The sequence below is a fragment of the Numenius arquata genome, chromosome 2 (genome assembly GCF_964106895.1).
Source record: "Numenius arquata chromosome 2, bNumArq3.hap1.1, whole genome shotgun sequence".
Taxonomy (NCBI): domain Eukaryota; kingdom Metazoa; phylum Chordata; class Aves; order Charadriiformes; family Scolopacidae; genus Numenius; species Numenius arquata.
In genome coordinates this window covers 32116706-32143080 of record NC_133577.1, presented here as the reverse complement: position 1 = coordinate 32143080, position 26375 = coordinate 32116706, and the positions used below count along the sequence as shown (strand labels likewise).

Here is a 26375-nt window from a genome sequence, read left to right as displayed (position 1 = left end):
GCTAAAGCATGAAATGAGCAGCTGTTTCCTTCAAGCCGGGGCTGTGTGTCTTAACTAGTCACATGCCCCTCCTGATAAATCTCACTGCCGTGCCAGGAGGTCAGAATCTGAAGATCATTATTCGTCTTATTAGAAAATCCTTTTCATAACAGCAGCCTTTGTTAGAGCATTTGACTGGAACGTGGTGCTATGTGCTCCATAACTTCTTCTTTTTTTTTTTTTTTTTTTTTTTTTTTTTTTTTTTTTAATGAGTAACACCAAACAGTCGATAAGCCTTGATCGACTGTAGGGGCAGCACAAATGGAAAGTTAAACATATCCCTGTTGATCACTTCAGGTCTGTTTCTGACTTCACAATTTGCTATATTTATATTTGGGAATTTAAACCATCAGGAACAGGACAATTTAAAATGCTGTGCCGTTCATAGCATCATTAAAACCAGGACACTCCAGAGATCATGCAAACAATTGGGGACATAAGGGGCAACAGCACTACCTTTTGTGTTTGGATAGTAGAGTGATGAGTGCCTTATTAATACTGGAGATCATTTTAATTTTGGTATCTAGCATTTTTACAGCACAGATTATGGGGCTGCATTGTGCCGGACATTGTCTAGTCAGACTGCGATAGCCTTTTTGAGGTGGGGACTATCAGTCTAAACAGAGAGCGAAATGAGAAACAAAAGCATCCTTATCCCCATATTCCCAGATGTAGGACAAATGAAGGAGAAACACTGAAGTCAATAAATGAACCGACCCTGATGGAATTTTCCAGGGTGATATGTAGCCGAACATTACTGAAATTCAATTGAGACTCTGCGCCTAATACCTTTTAGCAATTCAGGTATTTAAGGACAAAGGCATACTGTCCAGGGGATTTTGAGGGGGAGATGCAAAACATTTTCTGAAATGCTTAATTCCCATCCCACTTGTAGGATATACTGTGCTGAAACTCTGGTGGTACTTTAAATTCAAGAGACTGACAGCACACAGGCAATTGCCATGCCTCAGTATAGGATGTGGTTGGTACTGGTATTTTATTGTTTGGTAAGAAATCCTGATTTTGCAAGATTGCACAGTCTCATTGGATTATAAAGGGGCGTTTATGGGGCATTTTTCTGAAATACATACAACCTGCACTAATAATACTGCAACTGAGATTTAAACAAATTCAATGAATTGTTCAGATGTTAATTATGAAATTACAATAGCATAGCTGGCACATTTGTCAGACACCGATGGAAGCCTGCAAATCACTGAAGATGAGGGCTGCAGCAAAAAAAGGGTAACTCAGGTTCCTTCCTCTGGCCTTACCCAGCTCTTCATATTATATAAACTCGCACATGGTTACGAAACCATGCAGCCATCACCGCTGCCAGCACAGCCTGGGGCAGGGAAGGAACCCTCGTGCTAATTACCCGTGCCTTTGGGGGTCCCTCATTTTCTCGCCATCACAGAGTACCCGCTGGGTTTCCTTGGTTTTCATGGAAAAAAAACCCAGCCTCCTGCGTTTACCTGGACTCTCCTAACCAAGCCAGACACGGGCCTAACCCAGCCCGTCAGAGGACGTGGCCGGCAGCCTGGGAGGTGACGGTGCCGCGCCGAGGGGCCTGCCGCCGGCACCCCCGACCTTTCCCCAGTGACGAGACAAGGTTTGGTGCCGCCTTTGCCCTCGTCTGTCTCCGCGCCCACACCCTGGTAACGCGTGTAAACAACAAACAGGCGAGAAGGAAGCACCAGTTGAAAAGTCTCCTTCAGTTTATGGCTGGGGAGGCTCGATCCTGGTTTTCCCCGAGCAGCCTCCCTCCTTTCCCCTCTCCTCCTCCCCGCTTCCCTTCCCTCCCCGGCGGCGGAGGCAAAGCCCGCAGGCGCGCGCCCCGCCGGCCGTTAGGACCCTCACAGAAGGGCAGCGCCACGCCCTCAGAGGCTTCGGCCTGTCGGGCAGGCGTTACAACGGGCAGAAGCGCCCCCGGGGCGAAAGGCGACGGGGGACGGGAGTCCCTGGATGTCACCCAGGGCCCGAGTTCCCGGCCGAGGGCTGGGGTTGAGGGCCACCCGGCGCCGGTTGGGCCAACGGTGCTCGCCGACGGCGGTGGGGCCGAGAGGCGCTGCGGGGAGGCCCCACAGCAGCCCCCAGCGGCCTGAGGTCCCCGCTGCAGCCGCCTCAGACGCCTCACCTCGGAGGCCTGAGACGTGGGTTCCTGTTTGAAAGGCTTGAAGGTGCCAGGCCAGGTCAATGGGGTAAGTGCAGCCTAAGGAGGAATACTCTGGAATAGCGGTTAACGGCTAGGCAAACTGCAAATGTTTGCTGCACCGTTTTGTCCCAGTGGGCAATCAATCAGGCTTGGCAACATGTGAACAACTTGGTTCTCTTGGCCGCCCTGGGAGGGTGCGCTGAGGAGGCCTCCCCAAGCTTCCCTAGGAATTTATCTCAGGCCTCTAAAGAGGGTGACTCCATGCGTGGGGTTCTGTGACCCTGGGGCCTTCTGAGCTGCTGAGGAGGCTTTAAAAGAGGAGTAGAGGAGATTGTAAAACCTTTAAAAAAGAAATAGGCCCATGAGGAATGAGTTCATTTAAGTTTAGCACACTGGTGGCATGATAATTTCAAAGAGGGACTGAGAGCTGCCCCTGCAGAACCGAGTTGGAAACTTCTGCAGACCTTAGCCACGGGTGGCTGCTGATAGAGCTGGGCATAAAATATCAGGTCTTGTGCAGAGAAAGGAGAAAGTGCTCACTGTGCTTTAGGGCATGGCCCATTGACCAAATGAGTTATCTTTGATAAATGCCGTATCATTTCCCATAACAGGCATTTTCATTTGAGATCAAGGGTAACAGAACTTTATATACAGCTTTAAAATTAATCCAAAATTTCTTTACAGACTTTGTTACAAAATTACTCCCTGCTGATACTAAAGAAAACATGATTGAAATGTGTTCCACAATAGTTTACCAGTTCATAAATGCCATTAATATTACTTTTTCGGTTTCTCTGATTATGCAATATCAATCTCACTCTTTGATAGCATTGATTAAATACTGGTAGTTCCTGGGCCATTTGAAATAGCACACAGAACAGAGTCATCACTCTGCACTAAATAGCTGCCTATTTTTATTTGGTAGTCATGCTCCACATAGGAGTAATTTGATGATAATGACTGAATGGCAGTATTCCACAAACAACTTGGGATACACTCCCTAAAGAGAAAAGGAGCCTTTGTACTCTCTGAAATGAGTAGACAAATAAATGATTTTTTTATGGCCTGGAAAAAAATCGCCATAAACTGATTGTGGTTTATGCAGAAAAAAGTTTATCAGTTCCTCATGCCAGATGGACAGATTTAAGTCATGAAATAGAACAGAGAAATAATTTGGGTATAATTCCTGAAAATAAAATTGTGGATGCTTTTTTTTCCGCCCCCTGTTCTTTCCTTTTGTTAAGAAATACCAGCATACAAAAAAGATAAGGTAGCTAATGCAGATAAAATGAATCTAATGTTGTGTTCTTATATCTATTGGATGGCAAAAAGCTTTGCTGTTTGTTACGCGACAGTATATTAGCTTCTCTTTCTGTTGGGAAAACTACTTGAGATGGATTGAAAAGGGTACATTTTTCTCTGTGGACACTGATGCCTCAAATAAAAACTAAGAAATGAACATAGATTTCTCAGACATGCTGAGAAATACTGAACAGGAATGACAAAAAATGAGTATGGTTAACACTGAATTGTGATAGGCATGGTTCCATGTAAGGTTAAAATTTTAATATCAAATAATATGGATAGCTTTTAGAAAAGTTACAAAAAACTAAAGAATGGAACAGTTGCCCATTTTGGTTCAGTTTGACATCAGGAGGTTGTTTGCTTTTATTGATGCTGGATGAAGGGATCCAGAGCCTCTCCTTACTGTAGGAGAGTCTGTTTCATGGCTTGGTTTTAACTGTTGTTTCTCTTAACCTTTTGAGACATACTTGGCTGTGTCTTGCTCATGTGTAATTCAATTAGCTGTAGGTGCATTCATTTATAAATTGATCACTGACAAAGAGCTTATCTCTGCATCAGTGCTTTGATGCTGTGTAAAATTTTGGAATATAGAGTTATTTTCTGAATATGGCAACTATGGACAGCTGTTTTGTGGGTTGCCTGAAAAAGTCTTTTTCTGTTAATGTGTTCTTCTGGAGTTCATGTAACAAATGAATCTGAGGTAAGATTCTCAGTGGACATAACTGCCAGGTTTTACTGACTGCAAGTCTGTGTTACTACATTTGTTTCCTAAATGGTTGCATTATGATTTGACTGCAGCCTTTTAGAAGATGTGGATTCCATAACTAAAGAACAGTGCCTGGTTTGCTGGTCTGCTTCACTGCCTCAGATATTGTATAGCCTTCACTATCAGCAGAAGTGAATGAAAGCAGACCGTGGAAGCCTTCACTAGACAGGATGTTTTATAAATACCTAAGTGTGATTAAAAAGTCTGCTATAAATAGTCCAACAGCTCTTACACTAAGCTGCCAGCTAAAGGGCATCTGAAGGACATAATGGAAAGGAAATTTTGCTGAAAATATTTTATAAGTGTCTTTCAACCTTACATTACTTTAAATCAGTTTTAAACATCTACAGGCTATGTTCTATCCCTAGCAATCTAAGTCAGTTCCAGGTTCTTCAATATAATGCTCTAGGGGGCACAGGAGTACTGCGAATGCACTGTGTACCTCCCTTTTCACACCTAAGGATACACCCAATAGTCATGGCTAAGAAAGCAAAAAATGAGAAGATAAGGTATCATTAAATTAGGTCATCCTTAGGTGTGACCCTTGAAATCAGTCCTTTCTTTATATCAGCAATTATATGTCATAGGTGGAGGTTATAGCAATGCCTAGAGTTAACGTTGCTGGTTGCTTTCCACTGGAAAAAAAAATGCTTTTGAGTGATTTTAAGTATATGAGAATATAGTAATTTAAACTGAAATTTGATATGTTCTGTACCTGCCTGAAATTCAGAGTTTGTGAATTAAGTTAAAATATTTGATAATTCCATTCTTAGAAATAATGGAGGGGAAAAATTTTTGTGCCCTGTTAAACATTTCTTCCAGGTGTGGCATTGAAAACAGGAGCACCGCTGGGCTCTGAAGTACAGTCTTGCCTTTTGACAGATCAATTGCATCATGGCAGGCAGTGGGGCACTTTTTGATGACCTAGTAAACATTCAGCCCAGTTGTAAGCTTACTTGCTCAGTAAAGATTTGGGTGTTTGTTACTGTGGCTGCTTAATTCTCTAGGGGTTAAGCCACTCTGCCAAAGGCCCACGCCCTTACTGCTGCTTATTCCATATTCCAGAGAGGCTAGTACCTATCCTCCCGGCCATCTTCCTATCGCTTTTGGATGGCTCTTAGTTTTCTCCTAAGCAGTTGGTCTGCATAGTGGAAAACCCAGAAGCAGCGTGCTTGGAATGGTGGGGGATAACGAGAAGGGGTTACTGGAGTTAGGAGGAAGGAAGTGCAGTGAAGGTGCTAAAGTACAAAAGAGGTGGATAGGAGAAGAATAGAATAGAATAGAATAATTTCAGTTGGAAAGGGCCATCATCTAGTCCAACTGTGAAGTGCAGGTGTGTAAGAGTAAAGGATAGTGGATCCTAGAGGTAGAGATGGGAGATAGAAGAATGAAGTTTGACAATAAGGGTGGATTGTGTAAGAGTGGAGGGAATAGCATGACCCAATCACTTGAGGCAGCCTTTTCACTCGTGTACATTACTAGTGGCTCCCCTCTCCTTTTCCTTTTTAATTCTTGATGTCTAGCTTAGAATCTGTGCTCTGGTTTGTGGAAATGCTGTGCACTCACAGCTGCAAGTTAATGGTAATTGCGCCTTAACTCATGTAATGTTTTCTCTGAAGAAGTATAGGGAGGTACTAGGTTTTAGGGATTACAAATTTGGCATGAAAAATAGGGAAGCCTTAATTTTTCTGTAACTTTGGTCCTCAGATTTAGAAAGGGGATGACAATGACTAATGAGGAGAATGAAAAAGGTCAAACCTACTCAAAAAAAACCAAATCCAGAAAACCAGCTCTCCTCCTTCTTTATTCCCTCCCTCTCAAAGCCCACAGTATTCACAGAGAAGCTGGCAATTTATAATTCCTTCCTTATATCAACATATGTAAGAAATTTTAATTATTAAAATAGTTACTATTCTTTGTTATTTCCTTATTGTAAGACTACAGTGTTTTTTATTTCCAGTTCATTTTACTTGGTTCTGTTTCACAGAGAGAGGTCATAATTCTTGGTTTTGTATATGTCTTGTTGCAGGACATGTTTGTAAGTGGAAACACCTTGTCAAAAGCTTGCAGTATAAATTGAGCACTAACTGGCAGTTGCAGTGAAGAGGCTGTGATGGAAAGAGGGTTTTATTAAAAGCAATATTAAGACCCTCATCATCCTCAGTATTATTTAATTATTTTAGGTGATGTGTGGGTGAGCCAATAAATTTGTCTTTTATCAGGTGTATTGTCTTAAAACATGGAACTGCATCAAAAACATCTCCTGGTGTTCAGTCAAGGTGTTTGAGTAGACCAGGATGAGGAATTCCTTAGGTCTTAAAGAGCACCAAGTGACCAATGCAGGATGAAGCATTTCAGTTTCAAATTTCTCAGTGCTTTCAGCAACTTCTTCTTTTTAATAGATTCTTAGTTGTTTGATGATGATATTGCATGCTGCTTGTGAATTTATCCGTGATGCTTCTCCTTCAGTACTGTAACTTCCATTTCTACAAAACCAGCAGGAGTTCATGAAATAGCTGATCCAAAGCAACCGATTGATGAATGTGTATGTATTTCTCACATTGTCAGTTAATGAAATGGAATTTGTTTCTTTTAGAAAGAATTTTTTGAAAGACTTTTTTTTTTCTTTTAGAACAAATGAGGATTTTGTCTTGTAATCTTTGAAGTACAGAGGTGGACTGACTAATGTAAGTTGTTCTACACTGTGAATGCTAAAGGGTAGTGGCATTGCCTTTACTAAGGGATAGGGTGAATTGTGCCATGCAGTCAAAGCAGGTGCTAAGGACCTCTTCTGTAGCAATAATAATATATTCATGATTGTTTAAAAAAACCCAAAGCAAAAAAAGCTCTTCACTGTCTTATTACCAACTAAATTGAATAGCTATATTCCACAAGGTGGATATGGTTATTTCAGAAATAAAGCTTGAAGAGTGTGTTCCTGTAATTCTAGATCTAGATGCAGTAGCACTACTAGTAAGCACAAGAGCAAATCTGTCATAAAGAGTATTTTTTCCAATACTACCTTTATTGTTCTGAAGTTGAGGATTTCTAAACAAACTTGAGCATTTAGAGGAGATTTTTTTTTCTAGGCTTCTTCAGCCGCCCTCGTAGATGACTTGCTGAAAAAGGATGGGGCATTGCTGCAATGTTGAATGTACAGCAGCTCTCAGTTTTTGTTGTCTTTTCTGCATCTGGTAAGTTTGCATTTATCAGCAGTTCCTTTACCATTTAAAAACATTCAACAAATATTTTTTTTTCCACATTTGATGCAAATGAGTACAAGTGAACAAGAGTATGACATCATCTCTTTTTTCAGAGCTCTTCATTACATCCTCTGATTGTCATCCTCTGATCCTCTGATTACATCCTCTCCTCAATCCTCTTCGTGGATTGATGGAATGGAATGATAGTTGGACAAAAAGTTTTCAAGTCAATGAACGTATATTTTATAATGCATTTATTTCTGTTTTACAGAAGTAGCTAGCTTTCTGGGACTTCTGTATTTTACTTGTTTCTCCTATTGTTAAGTTCAACTACCTTCAGCATTGTCTTGTATAAATCACCTCAGAGTATGCTTTTCACTCAAAACGTATGTCGGAGAGAATGTTATTCTGCCAATTTTGCATTATACGTTAAGTAATGAAAATTTTTTTTCTGTTATGTTAATTTTGATGTACACGTTGCCACCACTGATGTCACAGTGGTTCTTGGTTCAGTAAGTCATTTTCTTCTCTGAGGCAGCACTAGCTGGTACTGAGTATCAACCTGAAGCAATACATCCCACCTTACAGCTTGACATACTCCATTTGCACTGATTTTACAAGGGCGGAAGCAATAGAGCCTGGTAACAGACCCAGAAAAGAGCAAAAAAACCAAGCCTGTTTTCTTCTTCTTCCTAGAAAAAACCTGAACATTGTTTTTAACAGTTTCTGTCAAAATATTAAAAAATAATGCACCACTCTTTTGTACACAATAGCACTTTAAGCTTGTACTTAACGCTGTTGAATGAGGCATGGATCACAAATGCCTAACCTGGTAGAACTGATAGGCATGGTCTCTGGTAAGTCTAATACACAGCAAGTTTATCAGTCAGACTACGTTACCCAGCAACCTATCTGCTGCATTGCATCTTGTGGTCCGTACTTCCAAACTTACTGTGAGATGCCTGAATTTGGATCCGTCTATGCCTTTTATGTACTCTGTGAAGTACCCAGTGCAAAGACGAGAGAGAGGTTGTTGCTTCCGTGCTCCTTAGTTGTGAGGACATCTGCTTGTTATAGTCACAACGCTTAATATTTTTGTATGCCAGAGCCCCTTGGGGCCAAGGTCTCTGTATGCGTAACTCTGCTGGATGTATTATGCTTGTTTGAATCTGGGCCTTTCTCTGTTGCTGATGTTCCAGTTTCATGTTTCTTAATGGTATGAGGACACTATCCTGCTTTTTTATCTTATTTCTGTTTTTAATTATTGCTTAGGACAGTTAGTCACCCTCTGACTTTAATAGAATGGATGTGAATGAATAGAGTAGAGCTATAATAAGATGATGTGCTGTGTCCAGAATTCCATATAGGCTGTGTTGCAGTAGAAAACCACAGCATTATGTGAAGGTAGTATGGAGGTTCCTTGTTTTAAGAGAGAAAGAAGAGACTAGCCATGCCTGGGAGGAAGGTCAAGTGGCTTGGAAGAATTCAGCATTAGTCCACTCTCCTCCCTTGCCTCTTCCCATTTCTGAAATTATAAAGAATACGTTGTAGTTCAGTTAAGATTGAATGCTATTTCAGTTTTTCTTTTCCTTTAATAATAAGCCAGCTGATCTTTGAAGACATATCTTTTGTCTCTAGCCTCCCAAGATAATTATGGTACGGTAATAATCCAAAATAGCAATGAAACATGTTACGATACTAAGTTGGAAAAATAAAGTATGTTAGGTTATAAAGGATTCTGAGAATGGTGAGCTATCTAAACAGAGAAGTTGGTACACATAGTTTTTGTTCTCTCTAGCTGAAGTGACCCACAGCTTCGTAATGTGAACTATCATGAATTAATTAGAGGGACAATGCCAGACCAGTTAGCTTGACAGAACATTAAATTCCCCCCGAACTGAGTTATTGTGCATATGGTTGAATCATGTTGGTAGACTACCCACAATGCATTGTATCACACCATGACTTCTCTGGCTGTTTACTGTCTTTGTGCTATCTTGACCAAGTGGCATCACTTCTTTGCAATAATGACAACAGATTGGTCGATTTGCACTTTTGTATTTCTGGAGTTGTATGGTCCTGCATGACAGAACTGTTACAGCAGTGCTATATTTTGCATTGTGCAGCTGCTTGCATCCACACAGTCTGTTTGGGGACCACTGCAATAAAGTGCTCTGCAACCATTACTAAACAAGGGGCTGAGGAGGGTGATTTCAGAGATGATATCCAGTGCCGATATGAGAGCAAATTGCTGAAATGAGTTTACAGAAGAGCTGAGGACTGAAACATGGTAGTGTGCTTGCCATTTTCCCCTGCTGTAAGGAGTTGAGACAGTTTTCTCCTTCCCCTAGAGTACCTGTTTGCTTCCCAGGAAGGACTGTGCTAAGTAACAACGAGATTTCCACCGAGTTTCAAGGTTGGCAATAGGAAGAAGATAAAGACAAGAATACTTCTCAAAGCCAACATGTCTTTTTTTGTGCTAACCCAAGACATGAAGATGCCCCCATGGTTACTGAACTTGCAGGCTCCTTGGGGGAGTCTTTAGCCAGTGTGTCCTATTGTATTTTTGATTAAATTTTGCTTTGAACAAGCATTGGTAATACTATGTTATATAGTGGAGTTTTACGTTCTAGGTGTTCTGTGAATGCAGTCACTTGGGATGTATATCAACTATAGTGTTTTTAGGCTCTTAGCTGTCTAAAGGAGGGATCCAGTTTCTCCTAGCTGTGTTTTCAAAGAAGCCCTGGAGGCTGTGTGTTCCAGCTCCTCCGTCCTGCTGCAATGTGGGAGATCCTTTGTAGTCAAAGGAATCTTTGAATCCTGGAAACAGAATATGAATTGTGGACAAGGTGGACTTGTACTCCAAGACAGTCTTTCTTGTTCCCCCTCCCGTTGTTTTTTGTTATGACCGTATGTTGTTTCCTTCCACAGTACTGTTCTGTGTTTATATAATGTAAAACCACTGTTACTTATTCTTGTAAAAGAGTTCCCAGGTCAAGTCTCCCACTTTTTCTCTTGTCTTTTGTTCAAATAATAAGTCTTTTTAAACTGCCTATGTGTTCATATGATGATAAGAGATTTGACAATTTAATTTTTGCTGTATGTCTACAATTGGTTAACACTTCTATGCCTCATCAACTTCTGAACAGTGGCTCCTTATTTTGTATCACAATTTGCACATGGTCTGTGGGAAATAACAGAAGTGAAGGCAAAAAATGTAGCCACACTTTGGCATGAAGATTGACTTGTAAAGCAGCTTTTTCATTCATCCTTCCTTATCCACTAGGAGAGTAGGAAAGCAACCAAAGTAAAGCTAATGGCTTTTTCTGGTAGCACATAGACTTCTGGGAGAAACAGTCCATCTTCCGTGCAGACATCGACCTTCACCCTAGTGAAGTAAGCTGGTACAAAGCCTGTGCAACATTTAATTCCCGTCTGAGCTAAGGGATCTGTGTCAACTTTAACAGTTCTCACTGTGGCGAGTTGCTACTCATGCATGTAGAATATTATGATCTTCCCCTTAAACTTTTATCCTGAACATACTATATCCATATGTTCTGTTGTAAGCTGGCAAGCTTTTGGGTTTTGGACAAGAGGAATGGTGAAATTAGCATGCTGTGTTTGAAGTCAGACTAGGTGATCTAATGACTCTGCCTGGCTCTAAATTTTATCAGCCTGCTGAAATAATTTCACTTGAAATCAATGGGACTACTCATATGCTTAAATTTAAGCACCTGTATAAACATTTGTACAAGTCAGGATGTTATTCAGCACAGTATTACAAGCTAGGTTTTTTAGACATTATCAAAGAAATTATTTTTTAGCACTGACATTTCTGTTGTAAGTGTTGAGCAGCTGCTTCTTTTTGTAGAACTGTTTTGATGCTGTCCAATATTGAACTTTGATAATGTGCTTTAGCTGCGTGGTTTTTTTTTTATGTTCCCTCTCCCCCAGTTCTGCTTTTTGAGTGAGGCTGCTGTAGACTGTACATGTGTTCTCAAAAAATCTTGCTTTGACTGCCCCACATAGACACACTGGTACTTCTAAGTCTGCTCTTTAATGTTAGCGGGCTTGACTGTGACTTGGAGGACAAAGCTCCCTTGTAAGAGTATCTGGTATAGTGGAATAGGGGCTTAGGGAGAAATTAAGATACACTGAGCAATTGCATGAAGAATAATAAATCCTACTAAACCTGAGCTGGCTTTGCATGAAAGCATGGCATGGTTTGCACCCAAAGTGCATTATTTTTTAAGTCATGTGATTTTTCTTTGTCAGTCAGCTTTCCTGGAACCAGAAACCCACGCTGCACACACAGTAGTGACAGTTAACTGAAGTATTTATTTGACAACGCTAGACTTCTTTATATCTTCTGGCAAAATAACATCAGGTTAGAAAGCATGTGAACCTCCACTTCCTTCTGGTATATCAAATTCTCCTGTTTAATTTTTAGCTTGGAGTCTTAGTAGTTGCAACCCTGTTAGTACTTACGAAAAGTCAAAAGTGTTTATATACAAAGAATATCTCCTGCAGAGTAGTTAGACCCTAGCAGGTAGTAAGATTTTATAAGGTGCAGGGGTGTAAATTTCATTCTGAGGCCTTCTGGAATGATTGTATCTTAAGGACAAAACTCTGTTTGCACTCATGAACTTGTGAACTCTTGCAGTTTTGAAACAAATCCTTTTATGTGTGTGTTTTTTGGTTTTTTTTTCCCTAAAACTGCTACTTCTGTGATTACATGACTATGTAAGGCAGTTTCCGTTTTTTAAACTAGGGTTACTAACTCTCGCAGTTAGAGAGACAAACTTGAAAGCACTGGCCTTAAGTTCTCAAAGATAGAAAACCTAACAGTAATGTCTAAACCAGGTTTTTTCTAAGGCAGTGTGTCATTTTTGGAAACAGCATGGTAGGTTTTGAGCACCACTAGCCATAATGCTGACACATTTTCCCTGATTCTATGTTGCTTTGAGCCTGTCCTAGATGGTGAAATGAGAGAAGAGATTGAAGAAAGAGTAGAGTAGCTTTGAGCTACTGTCATGTTCCCTATACAGCATACGCTGAGAAACTAGTTGAGTGGAGTATGTTGTCCTTATCTTCAGAACAAAAACGTCAGCTCTCAGAGGCATGAGCAACTCTCTTGGCTTCAGTGGGTTTGTGTCCATGCTTCTTACCAGAATTTGTTCTATTAATTCTTCATTAAGGATTTGAATTTATTCAGAGTATTAATTACACAATTCTAAGTGCCATCTATAGTATCTTTTCCACAGATAAATGCAAAAGTGCATCAGCACATTGTTTTATCACCTCTTACTGCATAACTACATTGTAACTGGCTAATTTGCAAATGATCTTCCCTTATAGCTAAGCAATGGTCTCTGTTTTGCTACATTCATGCAGTGATACCAGGCTTTAAAATACTGTTGTGGTGACTGTTGCAGACCTCAATAAATGTGAATGATCCAGTGTTTTCTGCTCAGTTGTATTGGAATAGCTGTGCAACTGACATCCCATGGAAACAATTGCAGCAGAAATTGCAATGCTGCTTTGCTTGTGTATTTAGCTGCAGTTTTGCCTCCATTCCTTCCTTCCATCCTGGTTGTTTTACAAAAGTTTATCTAGTAGAATGGTGGTTTCACAGTTTAATCTTCATTTTTTACAATTAACCCCTTTTTTTTGGTTTCTGCTCTTTGTGCAGGGGAATCAGTTACTGAAATTGAAAGCAAGGAATGTTACCTTCTGAATGAGAGCATGCTATGCTAGTTACTCAACTTGCAGTCTAAAGAGTTTTCTCTTGCAAATATCTGTACAGGCTTCTATTTTTACTCCCATTACAGGTCTTTTATGCTTCACAAGACCAGGCTTCTAACCTCTTGGAAATGAGAATTACTGTAAATAATTGAGTACTTTGAAATCAAACAAAGAAAAGCCTTATCATTTCTATGAGCATTGACTAACATCTGCTTCATTGGAATTGCTGCTTGGCACCTCCCTGGATCAGATTTTCAGCTGACTGCTGCTGTTTACGATTGTCCTATCGCAACTTTTCACCTACATGGATGACATCCTGCCTTGCTATCTTCACAATAACAGACTCTAAACATAATAGCATCCTGCAGGGATACAGTAGAATAACAACACACCACACTTCCTTTTTACTCACCAGCAACTTTTTACAATAAACCACTAATCCTGAGCAACGTCTGAATAACAAATGAATAATCTGAATGGTTTATGCATAAAAGCAATATGTTAATGCAAGTGAGACTAATACAAAGGTTATTCTTGTAGATGGTTCAAAAAAGGTAAAAATTGCAGGATGAAATCCTGAATCTAGTATTCTACAGCTTCTATCCTCCTGCCTTCAAATCACAACAGCATTTCCTTTGTTAGAAGAGCAACATACATGTTGGAAATCGAAATCAAACACAATCTTAAAATAACTTTGCATTTTTCCTTCTTAAAAGTCTGTCTTGTTGCTTTTAATTCAATGAATTAATACTCGCTGTACACTGGTATGTCTTAAGATGGAGCTTTTTACATAGGCAGTCCTAATAGTATAACTGTATATGGTATTTGAAAATAAGCAGATTAAAAATTTCCACTCACATTCTACTGTCAGTTTAAATTAGACCTCAGAATGGCAACTACATGGTACTGCAGAGCAAAACTACAATGAATAATATATATCAATATCTATAAATAGTATATTTTATGTGCACGCACGTGCGTACACACACACAAATTACCTGCCATAATAAATTCTAAAACTATAGATTGGGTGCTTTAATTTTGGCTAAGTTCCTACCTTCAAGCATTCCTCATGAGTATAAGACTTAAATTCTCACAAAATTTCAGTTATAAGTTTTATACATTTTATTATGTTTATGTATTCCAGATTAACACATCTTGTATAAATATATATTACATATACTCTGTCTCTAAATCTATATATTTAACCTAATGCAGAGTCAACTTCATTATTTTTCTTTGGGGCATCCAAAGAAACCATTGACATTTCTCTGGTACTTAATCGCAGATTATAAGATGAACGTGACACAAGTGAGGAAAACAGCAAAGTTATCTGATGGATATATGGCAAAGGCTTCTTTTCCTTAATGAAATTTCTGAAGAATCTGTAACTGAATTCAGATTTTTTTATCTAAAAATCAGATACAGTTCCTTCTCCAAAGCTCATTCTGTTTTCATTTACCAGTCTGGCCACATCTGAAAAGATGGAGAATGCATCAAGCAGAAATGCCAGAAGGAGACACTTACCTTAATTTGCTAGGTATCTAACTTTCAGCACACTCCTTTTTTTAAAGAGTTGTCACGGTGTTGAGATGCTGAGGTTATTTGCTGCCCAGCAGTGTCCTGTATGTGATTCTCACACTCAGCAGCCCTGGAAGGGCCCTGGAAAGAGAAGCAGGATTGTGCTCTGTTCACTCCCAGCAGCTTCACTGAGTCTGAGGCTCTTTTGAGCTCAATTAGTTCTAGATTGTTTGGCTAAACGGCAGCCACACTTCCTTCTATTCTTTCCCAACTTAGTTTTCCTGCCTCCAGTGGTTCTTTTTCCTTTCTTTGGACTATAAATAGGCCTGCCACAACACAGTATATAGCAGTAAGGAAGGCAGGAAATGCATTTAAACAAAGAAAAGATCTTAGGGTTTTTTGCCCTCCCCCGCCACTATAAGTAAAAAAATTTGATTAAGATTGCTCTGCAGACACAGTTCTCTTGTGTGAGGAAAACACTTGTTCAATAACATGCTAGGATGTCATCTTTTGTACTTTAAAAAAAAGAAGAGGAGACACAATAGCACTAGGTCTTTTGGCCTTAGTGTATTGAGGATCACTTCCCTTAAGTATTTCATTTTGATTAAATTTTTGAAATTGCTTGAGACTGGAGAGTTGGAACAAAGATGGCCAAAGGTGTTTTAGGATGGCAAAATATGTGTTACTAGAGGTGCAGATGTTACATGCTTAAGAATGGCATTTAAAGTCTGTGAATCATCATTTCATCTGAATACTTTCTTCCTCAGTGAAACTCACCCTGCAGCCTTAAGCCAGAGACTAAGGGGTTGGGAGTGTTTAAGCAAACTAAGTGCATCTGCATGCAGAATTGTTGTGCATGTATTCAATGAGGAGCTGTGCAGCTATAGCTCTTGAATAGCAACTATGTTAAAATCCTCAAATATGAATGAATTTGAGATAAAGAACTATTTTGACTGTCTTTGGGTCAGTTTTTTGATCAGAAACTTTCCAATTTTAATTATTTTCAGCTTAGCGGCTTTAAAAATACATACCAAGGTTCCAAGGCCCTGTCAAGCTTAAAAAAAGTATTAACCATTTTCACATGATACTCAATTAAGTTGATAATATAGTACTCTAGTTACCTGGCTCTTTATCTCTTCTCCCTACTGCCGCTTTTCTGCTGTCTGAGGTACATGCCTTTTCTTCAATTTATACAAATTAGGTAAATTGCTGTAAAAAAGCTTCCTGCTGGTCTTTACAGTGGTAGTTTCATGTTAGAATAGCAGTGTTCTTATTGAAGATAGTTAAGACTGTAATGCATGGTTTGGAATTGGTGATTATTTTAGTGGGAAGGTAGAGACTTAAAAGATAAATGTTGCTATGTGGACAAGTAATTTTTCTTCTGCTGAAGAACTGTATGTGAAATATTACACATTTGAGTCCTGGTGACAGTAGTGAGAGTTAAGGACTTGGGGCATTTCAGAAATTTGGAAAACGTTAAACCTTTTGTTGCAGTCATATTATGTAGGCAATGATCAGGAATGTTAGCTGCTATAGTGTTTTATGTATGAATTAGCAAATCTGTGTTAGCTTTAGGTAGACTAGATGATGCCTGAGCAGTTTATATAAAAAATGAAGAGCATCTTCAGGAAAGTGCCTGCCTTGTTGAGAACTTTGCAAAGATCCTGTTTCTCATGACAAGAATGTGATTGTTCATGAAAAAAACAATAGACATACAAGTGGTGGTGAATAAACATTTTCGTTGATTTCTTGAAAACTAATAATAACTCACGACCAAGGTTTTCCTTGAAAGTACTTTTTTATAAGTTAAACCAAAATGGAATGCTCCAGGTGAAACTCCTCTCAAAATCAGTAATTTAATTTATAGAAGGACCTGAAAGTTACTATGTTTTTGATATTTTTTCTTGTGTTAATACTGGTAATTAGCAGACAGGTTTAAAGTCTTAGAAATATGTCAGTCTTTGCAGATCTCGTACTACAAATCTGACAAAGAGGAATGTAATACTTTGTAGTGAACAGCGTATCAAATACCGACTTCAGCTGAAGCATGGAACCAGTTTTAGCTGAGAAGATTCTGTTGCGGAGATGACTGGAAGCAAGCTGCAGTCTTTCTGGCTTTTTCAGACCTTAGACCAAGGCTGAAGGACTCGCAATGTGTAAAAGTTGATTGAATCCATTACTAGGGAATAGCTGTGGAATAGGTCTAATTAACTCTGTTTCTGCAAAGTTGATCTCCATAATATAACAGCACTGAAATGCAAAGCTACTTAGCAGTATTTCACTTGTGCATACCTTTATTCAAATGTAGTTCAGTTTAAATCTTAAATCTGCTCAATGAGTTGCTAGTGGTTACAGACTTGAATTTGCATCATACATTCTCTGTGTACTGTGGTGCAGTTAGCACCAAGCACTGCCAGAGCCCGGGAGAGGCTTAGTCTTGAATAGCTGCTTGCCTTGTATCAGCACGGTGCCAGTAGTGCCCAATTGCAGGAGTCTACTTGCACTGATTTTGCTGGTAGCCTTTCTTTCAAACATACACATCTTTTCTCAATGTCATTCAAACGGCTCCAAATATTAAAAATAGAATGCAAGGTTAAATCAGGATTTCTCTCATCTGTCGTTCCAACTTTGCACACTGGAAGAAATTCTCACCCAGTGTGCAAACTTTTTCATTCCCACTTTATCCTCTCAGTCTTGAGGAGGGTCTGTCTTGAGAGAGGTCTTCAGACTTTCCACTTTAGAGTTTCCTTCGGGGATCGGTCAGGTAGCTGGTGGAGCCACAAGAGAGCTACAAGTAGGGTGAAAAGAGTTGCTGAAGGCAGATGCTTGTAAAGTGCAGTTAAATTTTTCTGAGTCAAAGCAGAAGAGATGTATTTTCTCCAACAGCCCTGTTTTTACTTGTCTTTCTTATGCATAAGCCTCTAGGACAAACAACGACTGCATGAGCAGATGCAGAGTAACACCGTGGTGGTCAGAACTCATGGAGATGTTTTTGGTCCCCTGGAATCCAAAGCATCTTGTCTTCACAGTTCATTTACACCCTGTGCCCTGAAAATACAAGCATGTGTGCATGTGTCAAGGATGTAAGCAAACTCTTCAGTGAGTTCCTGTGTGCAAAGTGAGCTTGTTCATGTAAAGAGAATTGTGAATTCTTCACCACAGAAAACTGAGCTATCCCGTGGCAGCAGGGCAAAAACACTGCTTTTTCCGAGACACCTCAAAGGAGCTTCGCACAAATAATTTTGATTTCTACCAACAAGCCACAAAACATGAATCTAGATGCTTTGGTATGGTTTCCCCCCTAGTGGTGATTACTGTCTTAGTTCTAGCTCTGGATCTGGCATTTCACAATTAGAAAGGTAAAAACAGTATTCAATTTCATGTGAAATTTGAATACGGAAGCTTTTCAGAACAGCTACCAAAATAAAAAGCTGAACTACCTGAGCCTTCTCCTCTGTTTTTATGCTGCTTCTCCCTTGTGCTGCATAGCAGCATTGTGTTACTGACATCAGTGGGAATAGGTTTGACATAAAGTCAGCATGAGCAGGGCAGCACACTCTAGTTTGTTGTGTCTATAATTCATTAAATAACTTGAATTCTTTATAGTGTTTTTCCTGTCCCTCTTCTCTCCTCAGTTGTCTCCTTCTTGCCTTCACGTTTCATTGCCTCATGGAATATGTTGCAAGAAATTACATAACTTTCCCTAGTAAAGGTATACTACGGAAGAAACAATAAATGGGTTTTTATCTGGTATAGCTGTTGTTTAGTCTGCCTGACTTAACACCATGGAAATTACTTGTCTCAGTAGTATTGAGTAAATTATAAGGACACAGACTTTCCTTTTGAGTTCTGATCCTGTTAAACACAGATGGTCTTTCTGGACAGCAGTGAAGGCTGTGGGCCAGGTCCCTAGCTTCTACAAATTGGTATTGCTTCATCAACTTCAGTGGAGCGACACTGATTTAAGCTGTCTGGGGAATCTGGCCAATTGGTTTTAATGGATCTGTGCCAGTTTATAGCAGCTGAGGAGCTGTGAGTTTAAGGACCTTTCTAATTGTAGCTTCTATTCACTGTATAGAAAATGTATTGTTTTCCTCCCCTTGGCCACTCAAGCAAATCATCAAAACATAGAAATATCCCAACAGATCTGCTGCTTACAGTGATCTTAAAAAAAGAAGTCAAGGAAAACCGCAGGTCAGACTCAAGCTGTGAGTCAACATACATGTAGAAGATAATGTGCGGGTTATCTGCCCTGTGTGGCCTCGTGAGGTTAGCATAGTTGTGGTCTGCAATCCCTCATGCCTTAAGCGATCTGTGTGTGTTTTACATTGGTTGTGTGGTAATGGAGAGCATGATTAGAAGTTTAATTTGATTTTCACCTTCTTGCTTACCAAAACACAATGTATATTTTTTTCTCTGTACCTTAAACAAAGAACATGTATTAAACCTGTTGGCAGCATAATAGTGAAGATTAAAGTTAAAGCTTCATTTACAAAATGTTAAGTTCTTAAGGCCTAACCTTCTGTACATTCCCATCTTTTCCCTGTGATTGATTTCTGTACAAACAACTTGGAGTTTAAAGCTTTTAGGGAGGTGGTGACAGCAAGAAACATTATCTCCATGGTATTGATGAGGAAATAGAGTAACTTGCCAAAGGTCTCACAGGAAGTAATACTTTTATCTGGAAAGCCTTTTCTGTTGGTTGTTTCTGCTTTTCATCTTTTTTTCCTCTTGTATTTTACTTGTCTCCTATTCCCTTTTCAGTCACATCTTTGTATTCAAGGTTCTTTACATTCTACTTCTGTTCTGCTTAGGGTGTGCATAATTTAGTCTAGCAGAGTTGATATTTTCTTCCAGCCAGCTCATGATTTCATCTTATCTTCCCATTTGTAAAATTTTCTTGCAAGCACCTTTGTGTTTTCTCCCTGACTTGTGAGAAGCTGCTGTTAACAACTGCAACATTACCTCACTGTTCTGCAAAACTCTGCTTTGTCCCACTGTCCTTGAAAAATGTCAACGCTGTTGTTGCAGGGCAGCACGTAGTGTTTGTTCCAGAAAGGTAAAAGGGGCTACTTAAAATTTCAACAGGTTCTTGAACTGTCAGAAATTATCTCCAACAATTTCTTCTTCTGGCAGGTGGCATCTCTACTCTCCTGGCTGCTCAGGATGCCATGTCAGAAGTCCCCATTCCTGACTGCATCCCCTTGTTCATAAAGGGTGGGCAGCTGCTCTCGCTATTGCTACCATTAGCTCATTATTTCCTCATTTACTTTTTCCACCTGTATCCATCTTATATTCTCAGTTTGTGCCTCTGTGGAGAGAAAGCCTTTTTTACAGCACTTGGCACAACAAGGTGCCCATTTTTGACTCCCATGCACTTTGACTCAAAGGTATTAGTTATGGATAGAAGACCTCAGGCATTATAGTCCTCCACTTCAGCCTTTAGATGTTTGATCTTTTAGACTCTTGTATTTATTTCAATGTGTCTTTTAGAATTGAATTTTCTGAGAAAACATATAGCAGCAACAAATTGTTTCCTCTTTTGTGTATAATGTACTATTAAAAGAGCAATAATGTGTTTTACAGATAATGCATCTTCAGCAAAAAGGCTTCCCAACAGGAATTTAACTTTTTCATGTTTGCTAGAAGCAGGGTGCACACCATTTTACTTATCCCTTCTAGCAAGGGGTAGATTAGCCATTTTTAAATATTTTCTTCCCTAAAATCCTCTGCTTTTTGTTAGACTGATGGAGTTAGGGTCTCATTTACACTAGTTTTCCCTTGCTATAATTTGTTGACCAAGATGAGTTACTTTCTCCATACGTCGGCGTGAATTTATTCTCCTGTAGTTTCCTTTGCTGCTATTCCAAGGGGCTTCCATTGGCTGTGCAAACATTTCTGGATTTCAAGGTGTTGCTTTCCTGTATCTGCCAGAACCAAGGAGACAGGTTAAACTGTGCTAAATGCTGTTGTGTCAGGTTATAGAAGACAGTGTAGTCCAAGTCCCTTTGCTGCCTTTTGAGGTAGAGCGGTCCGTACTAAATGGCTTTTTGGGATATGGTTACACAGTTCTCTGTTGGAGTCTGGGTCATACTGACAAATATGTGCTCTTCTGCTGGAGTGGTGAATTGAACATCATAAATCATACCGGAACATGGACCCCTTAGAAAAGTGCACATGCACTGGGGGTAGAGGATATGGATTTGCCCTGCCACAAGGTGACATTTCTTCAGTGCCAAATCTCTGTTGATTGCACCTGTCTTGAGAGCAGCTGACTGCTGCAGCCTCCTTTTCTAAAAGGAAGAGTTGCTCCTTCATGGTTCCTGTCAGATGCTGTGATAGCATGTCACCTCCTGGCTGACAATAATCCGGTTTTTGGAAGGCCCCAGGGGACAGGAATAGCAGTGTGCACAGTGAGACTCCCTCACTATGAGGCTTCTCCAGTGCCTTCAAAGGGACAAGGATCACACGGTGGATCTCTGTTTTGTTGTGTTGGGAAGATGAGTGTCTGTATCTGTGGTTTTGTGGTTTTTGGTTTTGTTTGGTTTTTTTCCACCTGCATTCCTAGGAATTGTTACAGGGCAGTTAATGTTTTCCCTGTCTCCTTGACCTGCATGTATGAGCTAGCTTTACATGAGCTAGACCATCTGCTCAGAGCCTGGGGAAGGAATTTTGTTGTGCAGGGAGATTAAGTATTTTATTTCTCATGCATCAGGAAGAGTCCTCACAAACGTTAGTCAGCTGGGCTTTTTAGGTGACAGCTTTTACCTTAGGTGAATGACTGTTTTTAAAAACAGCCCTTGTTAGAGTCTAATTGCTCTATGGGAACCTTTAGACTTCTAGCATGCTTTTACTCTGATTTTGGGTTCAGGCTTTTCAGTTGTTGCTGTGTTCTTCCTCACATTTCACATTTCTCCCATTGCAGAAACACTGATTCTGTCGTCTAGGAGTTGTTTCTTAAGACCACTGTGTCCCCCTAAGAGTTGTGGATTGTCTTATTCCTTAAACGTGAACAGTGTGGAACTTCAGATGCTGTGCTGACCTCTAGTGACAAAGGCAGGAGGAAAAGTATCTTTGCAGTTAAAACCCGTGAATGGCAGGCTTCTCAACAGTTTTCAACCCAAACACATTATAAGAGCTTAATCTAGCCTACTCTTTATGATAATTGCTTATATTTCTTTCCAGTTGAACAGCTGGTGCTGTTCAGATCTTTTGCAGGTTGTGCAATGGGAGAATTCCATTAACTTTTATTAATTAATTTTATAGTTAATAAATTTTGCAAGCTGCTGATATTTTATCCCATTTATGATCCTACAGTAAAATCCTTTATATAAAGATAACTTAAATCCCGAAACCCAGAGTTTAAAAAGTTTGGTTTGACTCTTACTATTTGCCCTTTAATTACAAGTACATTTAAATTCATGTTTCATGTTGCCAACAAAGGAGGTGGAAGGGTTCAGTGAGATAGAAAACTTTTATAATTAGTAAACTTCTCCAGCGTTGCTAGATCTCTTTTAAAAAAGGCTTTAAATACTTTATACCTCACAGTTTTGAATCGTTTCTTTTTTTGAAATTTTGAAGTGTTAGAAAATTGTTGTAGTTTTTATATATTGGGAGCACAGTTACTCACTGTGTGAGTCAGTGGAGTTGCACCAAAATTAGGTGGGAAAATGGTAATACAGTGATATTAACAGATACTGTCAATTGCACTTGTACAGCAGAATGAAGATTTTACAGTGGAAAACACAGAGAACTAAAACAGAGGCATTAGAAGTATCAGGGAGTCATAGTGAGAGAGAGCTGCTGCAGGGACCTTTTGTTTGGTCTGTCCTGGAGGCTGGTAGACAATGATGTGCAAGGAGCTATTGCTCAAAGTCCTCACCCTTGAGCCCTGTGTGCTGCTGAGTCTCTTGGAGCTGTTTTGAGTTGGGTGTTTAGACAGAGAAAATACCTATAATGTGAGATTTTTCCTAGACTATCTTCCTTGTGGTACGCATTTGCAAGTATTTTCTTAGGTCTAGTATGTGGTAGATGTAATGTTTTTAGCAAACACTCAAACATAAATCAAGTTTTACTGGATGAAGTAAGGACCAGTTTGGCTAAAAATAGTTATTGCTGCCTTCTGGTTGAATAACCAAATACCAGAAGTGAAATTAATATATATGTCTAGATGCACTATGTATTGCTTTATTCAATAGTGAAACCCTCAAAAGCTTCCTATTACCTGCTTTGTTTTATATTCAATGTACTGAAATGAACTAACATTGCAATGAGAAATATAGTTAATGTAGGTCCTTTCTTTTTTCTCTTCAGCTTAAGGGAATTTTCAAGTAATAATTCTCTATTTTTCTTTAGTTTTTGGAAAAAATGACATCTAAGCATGATCAAATGTGAATGAAAATTCCGTGTTCGTTCAGCTCACTGTTGTACAAATCAAAGGATTTCCCTTTCCTGTTTTATTTTTGAAACTTCCTTATTCCGTGTTTGCCATTCAGCTCAGTTTGGAGATGCTGCAGGCCAAAGAATACATTCATTGCTAAAAGCATACTTGAAATTTCTTGCCTATGGTAAAAGAAGGAAAATGACCATGTCACATCTTTTTGGGTAGTTTTGGGAAGAATACAAAGTTGACTTGATGGTGGTGCTTTCTATTTCTGTGAGGAGAGAGACCGCTGTGATGGACGTGATAAGTTTACCTTGGCGGAAGATTTTTCTAAGTACCGGATAGTGGCTATCAGTTTCACCACATGCCAAATCTGTATTTAGAGGCTGAAAAGTACTTTGTGGAGTCCGGTGCCAATGAACAGGAAGGAATGGTTGCATGGGATGCTGAGGCTTTTGGTCATGAGCAAATGACAGGATGTGCTGGAGGCGAAAAGCAGAAGCAGGACTGCAGTGAGGACTGGCCCTGGAAAAGGGTATCTAGTGGGACAGAAAGTGGGGAATGCCCTTGTGGCCAGAGCTGAGCTGGATGGCTGCCTGCAGCAGGAAGAGGAGGTGTAATTCCTGAGAATAGTGCCCACTCACAAAGTGACAGGGACCATGTGGATGACAGGAAAGTCGAATTCAGTTTTAGGTGATAACAGACTATATCCTGCTGGGGATTTTGGAACAGGTCCTACCCACTCTTCTGGGCAGTTACCTCCTGGATGACAAGTCGCCAAAATTAAACTTTTTAATGTGAAAGAAATAAAAAGATCTGCTTTGCTGTACTCTAAACTTTTCTGCCAGAGACATTCCTCATTAAACACACATGGTGGGATTTTTTTTTTTCAAAAGAGTTTGGCACAGCCTTTGCTCTGCTCCCACTGGAATTTGTGGAGGTGCCACAGGTTTCAGTGGGAGGGGAGCTAAATCAATATGGAGTGCTTTGGAAAAATCCAGCCTAGAGTGGATCCTGGCAGCATGAGTAGATAGGGATTGGAGGTGATGCTGAAATTGTCACGTAGAAATTTTCCATCCTGGCTAGCAGTATCCTCTCCATCCCCCTTGGTTCAGAGCTAATGGAAAGCAGTGTGTGGCAAAGCATGACTTGAGGGGAAGGGAAAGCCAGTGTATAAAGAATTAACAAGATCCTAATTTTCCCCCCTCCTCTATGTCTCTTGTTAGGACAAAAACTTTATTGCAGAACTTCCCTTTCACCTGAGGTTGCCACCTAACTCTTCAAGAACATATTAGTTGATAGTAAGCAACAGTGCACATTTTGTGTGTAATGCTCCCTCTGGATGGGATTCTCCTGAGCCAGGCTGAGCAGATTGGTGTTCTGTTTTGGCCAAAGTGAAAGGCATGCTCCTGGCATGTGCTCAGGTGTGGGAGAAGAAGGGGAAGGGGTCACGCCCCCGCCCCGGCAGGTTCCCTGTGTCCTAAGTATAGGGAGCAGAGGCTGCTGTGTCAGGTCACAACCTCCTCTTATGGAACAGTGTAGCTTGGAAGGGACCGCTAGAGGTCCCTAGTGCAATCTCCTGCCTCAGGCAGGACAAACTTCAAAGCGGTGAGGTTGCTCAGTTGCAGAGGCACAGCGGTATTTTCCCCGCCCTACAGCTTAAGAGATGAGCAGAGCAATCATAGGCCCCAGACGCAGCTGGGACAGAACATGCAGCCTGAAGACTTCCGTTAGGAGTCCCTGAATCAAAATACGTATCTGGTGATTCAGTGGTCTTGCAGGAAAGCTGACATGGCTGACATCCTACATTTCTTTAGTTTACGTCATTCTTTCCCCACCAGATAGTAAAATCACTTACTAACACAGGTTGTCACAGGATAATCCTGTTTCTTTTTGGTATGTGGGCACTCAAATGGTAAAGGTTGGTGGGGGTAGGGTGGTATTAGGGTTCAAGATCTTTCACAGCTTGGTGTGCAAACACAGCCTGTGCCAGCTGCGGAGGTGGTGCCCCAGGAGGGTCCAAATTTTCTAGTTCTTCTGCTGTGTGAGGTTATTCCTGCAGGTGAATGCATTGACTGTAGCCCAGTCCTTGGTATTCTTCCAAAGAAGACTGTTACTCTCACAAGCTGACATCGTCACTCATTGGGAAGCCTCCAGTAGATGGCTGATTTTTCTCATTCACTCACTCTTAGTTACTTTGCTTCTCTTTTGGACACATCACTTAGGTTTCCTACGTATATTTCAGATCTTCTGATAGAAAAAGCTATATAAATACCAAATAATGATCTCAGAAATGAGCAGTAGCCTCTGTGGCACCCAGCAGTTCACCTCTTCTTTGCTTGAATTGTTCCTTAATATCGCCCTTGGCCTGCTTGGTGTTAGCAGAGTCTCCAGCAAGTACAAACTACTCTTCAAAGTGGGTGGCATTATTAAAAGAACAATACTGTAGTGTCTTCTAGAGGCAGCAGTGGGGTTTTTGTTTGCTGTGCACTTTGATGGAATGCACTGTGGTGCAATTGCTGAACCAGGCCTGTGACATGCTCTAATGGGATTTGCCACCTTTCCTTTTGAGAAGTTAGGAAAGAGTGCCAAAGCCAGGACCCCCTCTGCGGCCAGATGGACATCACTCAAGGGGCAGTGAGGAACCCAAACCTCAGCTTCAATCCCTCCCATGAGGGTGAGGATCACTGGGAGCTAATAGGTCATGACAACCACTTTGGCGCCTTTAGAGTTTTAGGACTTGTCTTAGTTAGGAATTTATGTGAGTGTGTCAGTTGCCACTGACTAGCTGAATACTTGCCGTGACTGCCAGTTTTGTCTCTTGGAGTGAAATGATCTGTCCAGCTGTGACTGGTTTTTCCCAAGGAATGTTAGTGCTAACTTTGAATAGTTTTAACAGTGACTAATTTTTCACTGAATAGCATCTCAACATGAAAGTATCTTTGCATATCAAATGTCTTTCTAGCTAAAAAAATGTGCATAACACTAGTTTCGTCGTAACTTCATTCTCATTAACACAGCACCATTATAAGGGACCTTGCAGAATTCAGTTCTACCGTGTCAGCACTTTTATTTTTTTGTAGCAAGGAAATGGCTGGCTGAAAATGGACTACTTTTTTTTAAAGGGTCCATATGGATGTAAAAAGTATTGGTGCCATTTGGTATAAATTGTAATCAGTTCCAGACTCAGCTGCACTCAGAAACTTGAATCATGGAATAGTATGTGGTGGTTTCTGTATTTTTAGGGCTCTCACCTAA

General features: G+C 40.2%; 1 long non-coding RNA gene across 2 annotated transcripts in view; it reads left to right on the top strand.

Annotated features, from left to right (window-relative positions):
- Positions 1–1915: 1915 nt before the first annotated feature.
- Positions 1916–26375, top strand: part of LOC141477153 (uncharacterized) — a 36783-nt gene continuing 12323 nt past the window's right edge. The window contains exons 1-3 of one of the 2 annotated variants that reach the window (XR_012463702.1): positions 2057–2240; positions 6898–6952; positions 7355–7459. This is a non-coding gene — a long non-coding RNA (uncharacterized lncRNA). Of the gene's footprint in view, positions 2241–6897; positions 6953–7354; positions 7460–26375 lie in introns of both variants that reach the window. The other variant, XR_012463703.1, reaches the window with a different exon arrangement.